Genomic DNA, 11082 nt, shown 5'->3' on the forward strand with positions numbered 1-11082 from the left:
CTTTCAAAGTATGCTCCAATATTGTACTCAAAACATGAAACTCGAACATTTCATTCTCTACAAAAGTTACTAGACAAAATTGTCATTGTATATGTTATAAATAAGTTTGCTTTTCACCGGGTGTAGATTGACTACAGCAGGCATTCTCAACCGGTGGGCCGCGGACCACTAATGGGCCTTAGCGATCCTGCAGCTGGACCGAGAGATAGCTTAAAATTAACTTAAATATTATACTATAATTATTTGATTTCATTATTAAATATGCCGTATTAAAATCAAATCAAATCACTTTTATTTTCACATCATCAGTAGCACGTTTGCTATGATGAGTGAAAAGCTAAGGTGCTGGCTCCAGACAGTACAAAATACAGATACAAATACAACGACAGCGAGTGCAAAATACAGACAATGATAGCAATATTAGTAATGGCATTTCCCAATTTTTATGATTGAACAGGCTAACTACGCGTGCTCTCTTAGTGTGAACACTTTAAAATATCTGCACTGTTGTCCAAATTAACATCTTGTGAGTGTTTTATAACTGACACGTCCATACAGGAGGATCTAGCGAGACTGTGGTGTTTCAGTTGTAAACAGCTGTTCACTGTTCCTGTCAGTGAACTCCTAATAATCACCAGCTACAAACCAAACCAGCTTCAGATCGATGTGTTTCAACAGATTTAGAAAAATTTTTTTAACTGAATTTTACATTTAGGGTTAGGGTTAGGCTGTTAATTTTAATGGATGTAGATCAATAGATGAATGGAAGTCAGTCTAATTCATAGCGGCTGCAGTTCTTTTGCAATCTCCTGTAGTCCTGTCAGGTTACTTTACTGAAGAAAAGACCCAAATACTCTGCAGTTGTAAAGAATAACTGAAGAATTCAGAGGCTTTGAACCTGTCTGCGTTTAAAAAAATAAATGAAATACATATTATTATATTTTATATGATATAAAAACAATGTAAAATAGGCATTTTCTCTAGACAATCAGTTTGAATCTTCAAAAAAAAAAAAAAAAAGGGTGGGTCTTGAAGTGGGTAGTTCAACCAGTTTAGTTATTTGATTTGATTTAATTTTAAATCAGCATTGATTAGTAAACAACATTTATTTTCAAATATTCGGTTTTCAGACATGGAATCCACATTTAACTTAAAGCCTCCTACTCAGCTGTATTAATGTAATCCAAACTTACATTAATAACAGGGCACACACTGTCAGGGAACACAGGCGGACACAAGTGCAGGTTAAGAGTTTTTATTCTTAATCAAAAAATTACCCTAAAAGGGTGCAAATCAAATCCAACTGGGCGTTTGCAGAGAAAAATAGGAGAAAAACAAAAACAAAAAAAACTGCATAAAAAACTCCCAGAAGAGGGCGCTGTTAAGTCCTTGACAACAGAGACCGGGGCCTGTCACCAAATAAATCCAAAAGGGGGCGCCCAGTTCACAATCTTGAAAAAAGAGAAAGCAAAAGACAGCCGGGGTGATCCAAAAATAAATGCAAACAATAGTGTCTATGATACTGTTACCCGGCAGGGGGCGTGCTGGTACGTTGCCGTGAGGGGAATGCGGAAGTGGAGCGTGAGCGAGGGAGAGGAAGCCGGCAGTCAGTTGAAGCCGATGGGCTCCGAGAGGTTGAAGCAGTCCGGCCTGGGAACAGAGGAGGTTAAGGAGAGGCAAAGTGCAAGAAGATGGTTCTGGCGTGGAGCAGCACAACAAGACAGAGTTGGAAAGGACAGTAGAGCCACGACAGGAGACAAGACGAGACCAGACGCGAGCGGCTCGGCGTGGGCGCGCTCGCAAAACAACAATCTAGCACTGGACTACACACAAGGAGGGGAATAAATAGGACACGAGAGGAATCACTGATAGGGTGCAGGTGAGTGAAAATCAATCTTAATAGATGGTAAATAGGGTAACGAGAGGGAGGAGAGATACGGGGAGCGATCAAAATAAACATTCACGTGCGCTCACCAGAAGTAAACAGAAATGGGGAACAGACAGCATGATCAGACTGAGGATGTGACAGTACCCCCCCCTCTACGAACGCCACCAGGCGCTGCATGGGGGGGCCTACCTTGCCGTTGACGGAAATCCTCGACCAGCGCCGGATCCAGAACGTCCCGAGCCGGGACCCAGCTTCTCTCCTCCGGACCATAACCCTCCCAGTCCACTAAATATTGAAAGCCCCGACCTCTGCGTCTGATGTCTAGCAATCTCCGCACAGTGTAAACTGGGGAGCCATCCACTAGACGGGGGGGAGGGGGAATGGGGGCAGAGGGAACAAGACGTGAATACAATACAGGTTTAACCCTTGACACATGAAAGGTAGGGTGCACCTGACCAAGCATAGGAGGGAGCTTGAGCCGTATCGCCACCGGACTCAGGACCTTGGTGATCCGGTATGGGCCAATGAACCTGGGAGCCAACTTGCGTGAGGCTACCCTGAGAGGCAGGTCCTTGGTAGAAAGCCACACTCTTTGACCACATCTGTAACGAGGAGCGGGAGTCCGGTGGTGATCAGCTGCTGCTTTGGTCCGTTTATTAGCCTGGGCCAAGGCCTCCCTGGCTCTCTTCCAGGTGCGTCGACACCGCTGGACGAAAGCAAGGGCAGACGGAACTGCAGCTTCGGGTTCCTGAGAGGGAAACAAAGGAGGTTGGAACCCCATAGAGCATTGAAACGGGGACATACCTGTGGCAGATGAAGGAAGAGAATTATGGGCATACTCGACCCAAGGTAATTGTTGACACCAAGAGCCAGGATTGTGGGACGTCAGGCAGCGGAGAGTACGTTCCAAATCCTGGTTTGCCCGCTCGGACTGCCCATTGGTCTGGGGATGAAATCCTGAAGACAGATTCGTAGAGGCCCCGATCTGTCGACAGAATTCCTTCCAAAACCGGGAGACAAACTGAGGGCCCCTATCAGAAACCACATTGACCGGAAGACCATGAATCCGGAAAACATGATCAATCACCACTTGAGCAGTCTCCTTGGCTGAGGGGAGTTTGGGAAGGGGAATGAAATGGGCCCCTTTGGAGAAGCGGTCCACCACCGTGAGAATGACAGTGTTGCCTTTAGATTCTGGTAGGCCGGTGACAAAATCAAGGGCCAAGTGTGACCAGGGGCGGGATGGGATGGGAAGGGGGCGGAGCAGACCAATGGGAGGCGCATTGGAATTCTTGTTCCGAGCGCAAACAGAGCAGGCGGCCACGAACTGCCTGACGTCCTTGGCCATGGATGGCCACCAGAATCGCTGACGGATGGCAGCCAGTGATCTCCTGACTCCTGGGTGACAGGTCAACTTAGAGGAGTGACCCCACTGGATTACTTCAGAGCGCATCTTGGTAGGGACAAAGAGACATCCCGCTGGGACCCTCCCCGGTCCTGGACTTGTCCTCCTGGCTTCCTCAACCCGTTTTTCAATTTCCCAAGAGAGAGATGCCACCACCATCTCCTTGGGTAAAATGGTGTCGGGTGGTTCCCTCTCCCCTGGGGCCTCAAACAGACGGGAGAGAGCATCTGGCTTAATATTTTTGGACCCAGGTCTGTAAGACAAGGTAAAATTAAATCGCCCAAAGAAGAGGGCCCAGCGAGCCTGTCGGGAGCTCAGCCTCCTGGCTGAACGGATATATTCAAGGTTTTTGTGATCCGTCCAGACCAGGAAAGGCTGAGCTGCGCCTTCTAACCAGTGATGCCACTCCCCCAGGGCCAACCTGACTGCCAACAATTCCCTATTACCTATGTCGTAATTTCGCTCTGAAGGATTCAGGCGATGGGAAAAGAATGCACAAGGGTGCACTTTTCCATCCAGGCGTGACCGCTGAGATAAGACTGCGCCTACTCCGACGTCCGAAGCATCCACCTCAACAATAAATTGCCGTTCAGGATCTGGAATAGATAGAACAGGAGCAGAGACAAAACGGGACTTTAATTTATCAAAGGCCTCCTGAGCATCAACTTCCCATTTGAACGGTACCTTGGGAGAGGTGAGGGCTGTTAAGGGTGCAGCGATCTGACCAAAATTCCTGATAAAGCGCCGATAAAAGTTGGCGAACCCCAGGAACCGCTGCAGAGCCTTACGAGAGTCTGGAGTTGGCCACTCGGCGACTGCCTTTACCTTACAGGGGTCTGCCTGGATCTCTCCAGCCGAAATAATGAATCCCAAGAACGAGACCGACTTGACGTGGAAAACGCACTTCTCCGCCTTAACATAAAGCTGATTCTCCAGCAACCGTTGTAGCACTTGGCGGACATGTTGGGTGTGTACCTTTAAAGATGGAGAGAATATCAAGATATCATCAAGGTACACAAAGACAAAACGATTAACCATGTCTCTCAACACATCATTGACCAAGGCCTGGAAGACCGCCGGGGCATTGGTCAGACCGAACGGTAAGACCCGGTACTCGAAGTGTCCCGTAGGCGTGTTAAAGGCGGTCTTCCACTCATCCCCCTCTCGTATGCGGATAAGATGGTAAGCATTCCGGAGGTCAAGTTTGGTAAAGACCTTGGCTCCCTGCAAAAGTTCAAAGGCAGAAGACATGAGAGGTAAGGGGTACCTGTCTTTAATAGTGATGTCATTGAGCCCTCGATAATCAATACAAGGACGCAGGGAGCCATCTTTCTTTTTGACAAAGAAGAACCCGGCACCCGCGGGGGAGGAAGAGGGTCGGATGAGACCGGCTTTGAGTGATTCATTGATATACCTATCCATGGCCTCTCTCTCTGGACCAGAAAGGGAAAATAAACGACCCTTGGGCGGAGAAGTGCCTGGGAGGAGTTCTATGGCACAATCATAAGGACGATGCGGAGGCAGGGAAGTGGCCCGAGACTTGCTGAACACCCGGCGCAGGTCAAGGTACTCCGCCGGTACCCCAGAGAGATCAGCTGCCTCCACCTGTAAGACAGGACACACAGACACAGGAAAAGCAGCAGGACCCAAACACGAAGCAAGACAATGCTGACTCCAAGACAAAACTGAATTACTCGACCAATCTACATGAGGGCCATGCTGCACCAGCCATGGATGCCCCAAAACTATGGGGGCACTAGGCGAATCTAGGAGAAGCAGCGTGGTAACCTCATGGTGATTGCCCGAGACAATGAGATGGAGGGGAGGGGTGGTATGGGATACAGTGGTGATAAGGGTGCCATTAAGAGAGCGAGCAGGGATAAGATTGGAAAGAGGGAGTGCAGGGATTCCCCACAAGGTAGCTAAAGAACTATCCATAAAATTACCTTCGGCCCCGGAATCGACCAAGGCCAAGGCAGAATTAAAAGAGTCACCAAACTGGACAGATACAGGGAGAACAGTACGAGAGGAGGGGGAATTCAATAAAGGGGTAGCGCTCACCAGGATCCCCCTCTTTACTGGCGAGCCGCGGCTTTTAACGAACAGGCCACTGCAAAGTGCCCTGGCTTGCCGCAGTAGAAGCACAGGCCCTGGATAAGGCGCTGTTGTTTCTGTTGGGGAGTCAGCCGAAGACGCCCCACCTGCATGGGCTCTGAACCCAAGGAGGTGGCATTAGCAGCCTCAGGAACAGCAGAGGAAGTGTCCTCCATCCTCCAGGGTGGGCGGAAGACTGGACGTTGACGACGGCGGCGCAGACGTCCTTCTACCCGTAGGGCCATACTAATGAGATCATCAAAATCTTGGGGAAGGTCGATGGTGGCCAACTCGTCCTGGATTTCCTCTTCAAGCCCCGCTCGAAACATGGACATGCAGGCCCCTTGATTCCAGTCGCAGGAAGCCGCCAAGGTCTTAAACTGGATGGCATACTCTGTGACTGACCGGCCTGCCTGGCGTAACCAAGCCAACTGGTCCGCTGCCTCCTGCCCCTGAGCAGATCTATCGAACAACCTTACCATCTCTTGTCTGAAGTCTTCGAACGATGCACAACAGGGAGCTTGGGTTTCCCAGACTGATGTTCCCCAATCACGGGCCTTGCCTGCGAGCAGCGTCAGAACGTATGCCACCTTGGTTCTTTCAGCAGCGTAGGTGTGTGGCTGTAAGGCAAACACCACAGAGCATTGAGAGAGGAAGGCTCTACATGAATTGGGGTCCCCATCGTAAGGTGGTGGGTTGTTGCATCGGGGTTCACGTGTATGCTGAGGGCCAGGATCCGCTTGCCCCCCCTGGGCTGTGTCGTGCTGCAACTCACGGATCCGTGCGGTTAAATCAGCTACCTGGTTGGCCAAGTACTCCATCTCCCCGGTGGTGTTGGTCAACCTTGCCTCATGCTGCCCTAGCAGCACACCCTGCTGGGTGACTGCGGTAATGACTGGATCCGAACCTGCTGCGTCCATTTCGGGCTAGATTGTTCTGTCAGGGAACACAGGCGGACACAAGTGCAGGTTAAGAGTTTTTATTCTTGATCAAAAAATTACCCTAAAAGGGTGCAAATCAAATCCAACTGGGCGTTTGCAGAGAAAAATAGGAGAAAAACAAAAACAAAAAAAACTGCATAAAAAACTCCCAGAAGAGGGCGCTGTTAAGTCCTTGACAACAGAGACCGGGGCCTGTCACCAAATAAATCCAAAAGGGGGCGCCCAGTTCACAATCTTGAAAAAAGAGAAAGCAAAAGACAGCCGGGGTGATCCAAAAATAAATGCAAACAATAGCGTCTATGATACTGTTACCCGGCAGGGGGCGTGCTGGTACGTTGCCGTGAGGGGAATGCGGAAGTGGAGCGTGAGCGAGGGAGAGGAAGCCGGCAGTCAGTTGAAGCCGATGGGCTCCGAGAGGTTGAAGCAGTCCGGCCTGGGAACAGAGGAGGTTAAGGAGAGGCAAAGTGCAAGAAGATGGTTCTGGCGTGGAGCAGCACAACAAGACAGAGTTGGAAAGGACAGTAGAGCCACGACAGGAGACAAGACGAGACCAGACGCGAGCGGCTCGGCGTGGGCGCGCTCGCAAAACAACAATCTAGCACTGGACTACACACAAGGAGGGGAATAAATAGGACACGAGAGGAATCCCTGATAGGGTGCAGGCGAGTGAAAATCAATCTTAATAGATGGTAAATAGGGTAACGAGAGGGAGGAGAGATACGGGGAGCGATCAAAATAAACATTCACGTGCGCTCACCAGAAGTAAACAGAAATGGGGAACAGACAGCATGATCAGACTGAGGATGTGACACACACACTGTAAAAAAAAAAAAATAATAATAATAATGTTGACTCAACTTTAAATTGTAAGGCATCTTGGTGCACAGCTTTTTTTTGCAGTGTAATTGACCCTTCACATGGAGTTTGCTTGACTATTTATACCGCCATATTCTGTGCCTCGCCTCACTCTCTGCTATCTTGTTCGTTAAGTAAAGTACAGGCTGACCACAGCCATATCACCCTGCAGCCCAAGACCGGTTACTCACTGAAGCTAAGCACGGCTGAGCCTGGTCAGTAACTGAATGGGAGACCACATGGGAAAACTGGGTTGCTGTTGGAATTGGTGTGAGGCCAGCAGGAGGTGCTCATCTTGTGGTCTGTATGGGTCCTAATGCCCCAGTAAAGTGATGGGGACACTATACTATCAGTGAGCGGCGTATGAGATGTTAAAGTGGTCATTAAAAATCCCATGGCACTTCTTGTAACTCCAGTGTTCAAGCTAATTTCCCTCAATCCCCCCATTGGCCTCCCCAAACACCCCCCACCCCCAACCCTTTGCCTCCCTTATGATTGTGAAGCACTACATAACATAACCAGTAAAGTAACATCTGCAATTAACATGAAAAATGCTAAAAAATTTGCTTGTATGAGACTGAGTTGATCATAAATAAAAATAAATAAAAAAAACAAGAATTTGTAAATACGCTTACAAGGCCAACCATATCAGCAACGCTTAGAGCTTGTGTTTGAGAGACACAAGAACTACTGAATGAACAAACCCACGCTACGCAGAGAGCAAGCATAAAGGAGAGAAAGCCAGTAAAATGGATGTAGAAGGCAACTACTTTGCTTTGGCACACTTTCTCACAATACGTTACAAAATGATCGTATATAAAGTAGGCAGAAAGCATGGGATTCTTTACATCACATCCAGATGGTAACTCATTTAGGTCAATCCTAAAAACAGTTTACACAATTTTGGGATTTCATCCATATGACACTGGTGTTGTCTGCACCCTCAGGCTAACTTTTTGGATAACTATTACTGGGTGGACAACCAGCAGATACACATCAACAGTTACACAGATATTTTTTAAGTCCACCACATAGTCCTGTTTATGTCTGTACTCTGAAAATAAAGGACTTCATGCACTTTCTTCTGGGATTTTAGTGTATCCTGCAACTCTGTCTGTTTGTTTACAGCACCACATATATGTGTGGCATACATATTACACCACTTAAACCCAGTTTTCCTGTTTCATCAGAACACATATCATTAACTTGAAATGATATGTCCATGGTCTCAAAACTTTTATCCACAAAATAAAAAAATAAAAAAACAGGACCATTGCTGTGTGAAATTAGACTGAGTGACTGTTTGAACACATTTGATCATGTTTATTGCTTATTGCTCTTGTCCGCCTACATTTCTTTTTAAACTGTAATTCACAGTACAGTTCCGTATTGACATATGGTGGATAATTCCCTTATTACATGTGCACTTCTGACAACCTTTGCATCCTAACACTACAAAAAGTGATAACGACAAACCAAGCTCATTATTAGACCTAAACTGAGTGTGTCCAGCAAATAATACATATAAAATGTGCAGGGCAGGTGGATCTCCAGGACAGGTCTGAAAACGTCTGCCCTAGCATATGGGTAAAACCTGAAGTATACTTTCGGGTTCAGAAGACAGCTGCCAATGTAGGTAGTAGGCAATACGGCAGCCCACTAGGTTTTGGAACAGACTCCCTTTTATAATGCAGAGAGACAGAAGGAGCCACCTGGACATTAGGTCAAATTTACTAAAAGCAACAATTAAAGCTTTAGGATATAGTACACTGTCAAAAATGCTGGATTCCACACAATCAATTTGTAACTTATTCGTTTTAACATATTTAAGTGGATTGAACATAAAACGATTCCCAAAAAAATCTCAAGAATTGTGCTTTTTAGCTCATTTAAAAATAAGTAGTTTGAACAAGCAACAAAAAATATTGAATAGTGTAGAGAGTCACTGTGGTTTCCAAAAAAAAACAACAACTTATGAACATTTATTTGAGCTATATTTAGAATAAACAGTGGGCGCATGGCTGTATTTACCAAAAATGTATTGACATTGAAAATGCATGAACTGGATTATACTGGAAATAAAATTCAAACCAAGGATTATTAGCAAAACAGACATTTTTTCTTTTAATTATTACTCTTTACTGGGCTGTTAAAGCAATTACTTTAACCACCTGTTGTTCAATCAAGTGTTCTTGTAAAGAAATCACACAAACTGTATATATATATATATATATATATATATATATATATATATATATATATATATATATATATATATATATATATATATATATATATATATATATACTGTAAAAAATGTTGGGTTCCCAATAAATCCTTCATGTTGTCCCAACATGAAATAATTAGTTTCTTTACAGTTTTTTTTTTTTTACATTTAAGTGGATTGAACATAAAACAATTAAGTTGTTCCAAAAACAATTAAAGAATTGTGTTGTTTCATTTAATTTTAAGAAAGTAATTTCAACAAGCAACAACAAAAAAGTGTGCCATAAACACTGGACAACCAAAACACGTCAAAATACCTTCTCTAGACCTGGTTTTAACCAGCCTTTTGGTCAGATCACAGTTAAATTACACATTCACGTTTACACTTGTTTTAACAGGTCTCTATTGTTCAGTTCTGACAACTTTCCTGATTTCTTTGCGAATGTTGTGTCATATTTTTTTTAGCTGGCTGCTAGCTCTCTGCAACTCTCACATGGTCGCCCCACTGAAGCTAAGCAGGGCTGCTTCCGGTCAGTACCTGGATGGGAGACCACATGCAAAATCTTGGTTGCTGCTGGAAGTGGTGTATGTGAGATCGGCAAGGGGCTCTCAATCCGCAGCCTGTGTGGGTCCTAACGCCACACTATATTGATGGGGACTACTACTCAGTGAGTGCCGTTTTTCAGATTAGAGGTCCTGACTCTTTGTGGTTGTTAAAATTCCAGGATGTCCTTCAAAAATAGTGTAGGGGTTTAAACCCGGCATAAAATATAAGAATAATATAAACATTTTAAATAAAGTGTTGCAACTGTTATCATCTTTTTTTTTGGTGGAACAACAGACAACTTGTAATATTTAGTTTTATTTAACATTTATAAGACATTTATATACCGTTGAAATCAGTATTATTAGCCACCCTTTGAATTTTTTTTTCTTTTTTAAATATTTCCCAAATAATGTTTAACAGAGCAAGAACATTTTCACAGGATTTTCTGAAAATATTTTTTTCTTCAGGATTAAGTATTATTTGTTTTATTTCAGCTAGAATAAAAACAGTTTTTAGTTTTTTCACTTTAAGCTGTATAGAAGTGTCTTGAACAATATCTAGTCAAATATTATTTACTGTCATCATGGCAAAGGTGAAAAAAACAGTTAATATAAATGAGTTATTAAAACTGTTATGTTTAGAAATGTGTTAAAAAAATCTCTGTTAAACAGAAATTGGGGAAAAAATAAACAAGGGGGCTAATAATTCTGACTTCAACTCTTTATGTACACACATATCATACACAACATATGTAGCATAAACATATAAACAAGAGATGACGATACTCACATTTTTACAAAGCCAGTGTCATAAATATTATTACTATATAAAGGTAAGAAATATAAACTTAAAATGCTAAAATGCTGAGTCTTAGGTCCCTATGTGGTTTCAGCTTTTTTCTGTGAAGTTTAAGGATGTTACAAGGTTACTTAAGGTAGTAACATAATGCAGTAAAAACACTTAACAAAGCTAAAAAATAAAACAAATAGTGTTAAATGCTATAAAAGGAAATACTACAATGCTTATTATTAAATATGTATTACTTTCATTGCTTTATAATTCCATTAGTCTATTAAACTCACTATTAATATTGGTGTTGGATACAATTAATAATACTATTAACTTT

The 11082-nt window shown here is 44.2% G+C and overlaps 1 protein-coding gene across 5 annotated transcripts in view; it reads left to right on the top strand.

The window, feature by feature from the left end:
• tmem260 (transmembrane protein 260) overlaps nucleotides 1-10813 on the top strand; it is a 177183-nt gene extending 166370 nt beyond the window's left edge. For 2 of the 5 annotated variants that reach the window (XR_015512640.1, XR_015512643.1), the window contains one exon: nucleotides 9875-10222. The gene's annotated coding sequence lies outside the window, so the exon portion shown is untranslated. Of the gene's footprint in view, nucleotides 1-9874 lie in introns of all 5 variants that reach the window. The other 3 variants (XR_015512641.1, XR_015512642.1, XR_015512644.1) reach the window with 3 other exon arrangements.
• The last annotated feature ends 269 nt before the right edge of the window (nucleotides 10814-11082 follow it).

The sequence above is a fragment of the Danio rerio genome, chromosome 17, assembly GCF_052040795.2.
Source record: "Danio rerio strain M-AB ecotype USA chromosome 17, GRCz13ab, whole genome shotgun sequence".
Taxonomy (NCBI): Eukaryota; Metazoa; Chordata; class Actinopteri; order Cypriniformes; family Danionidae; genus Danio; species Danio rerio.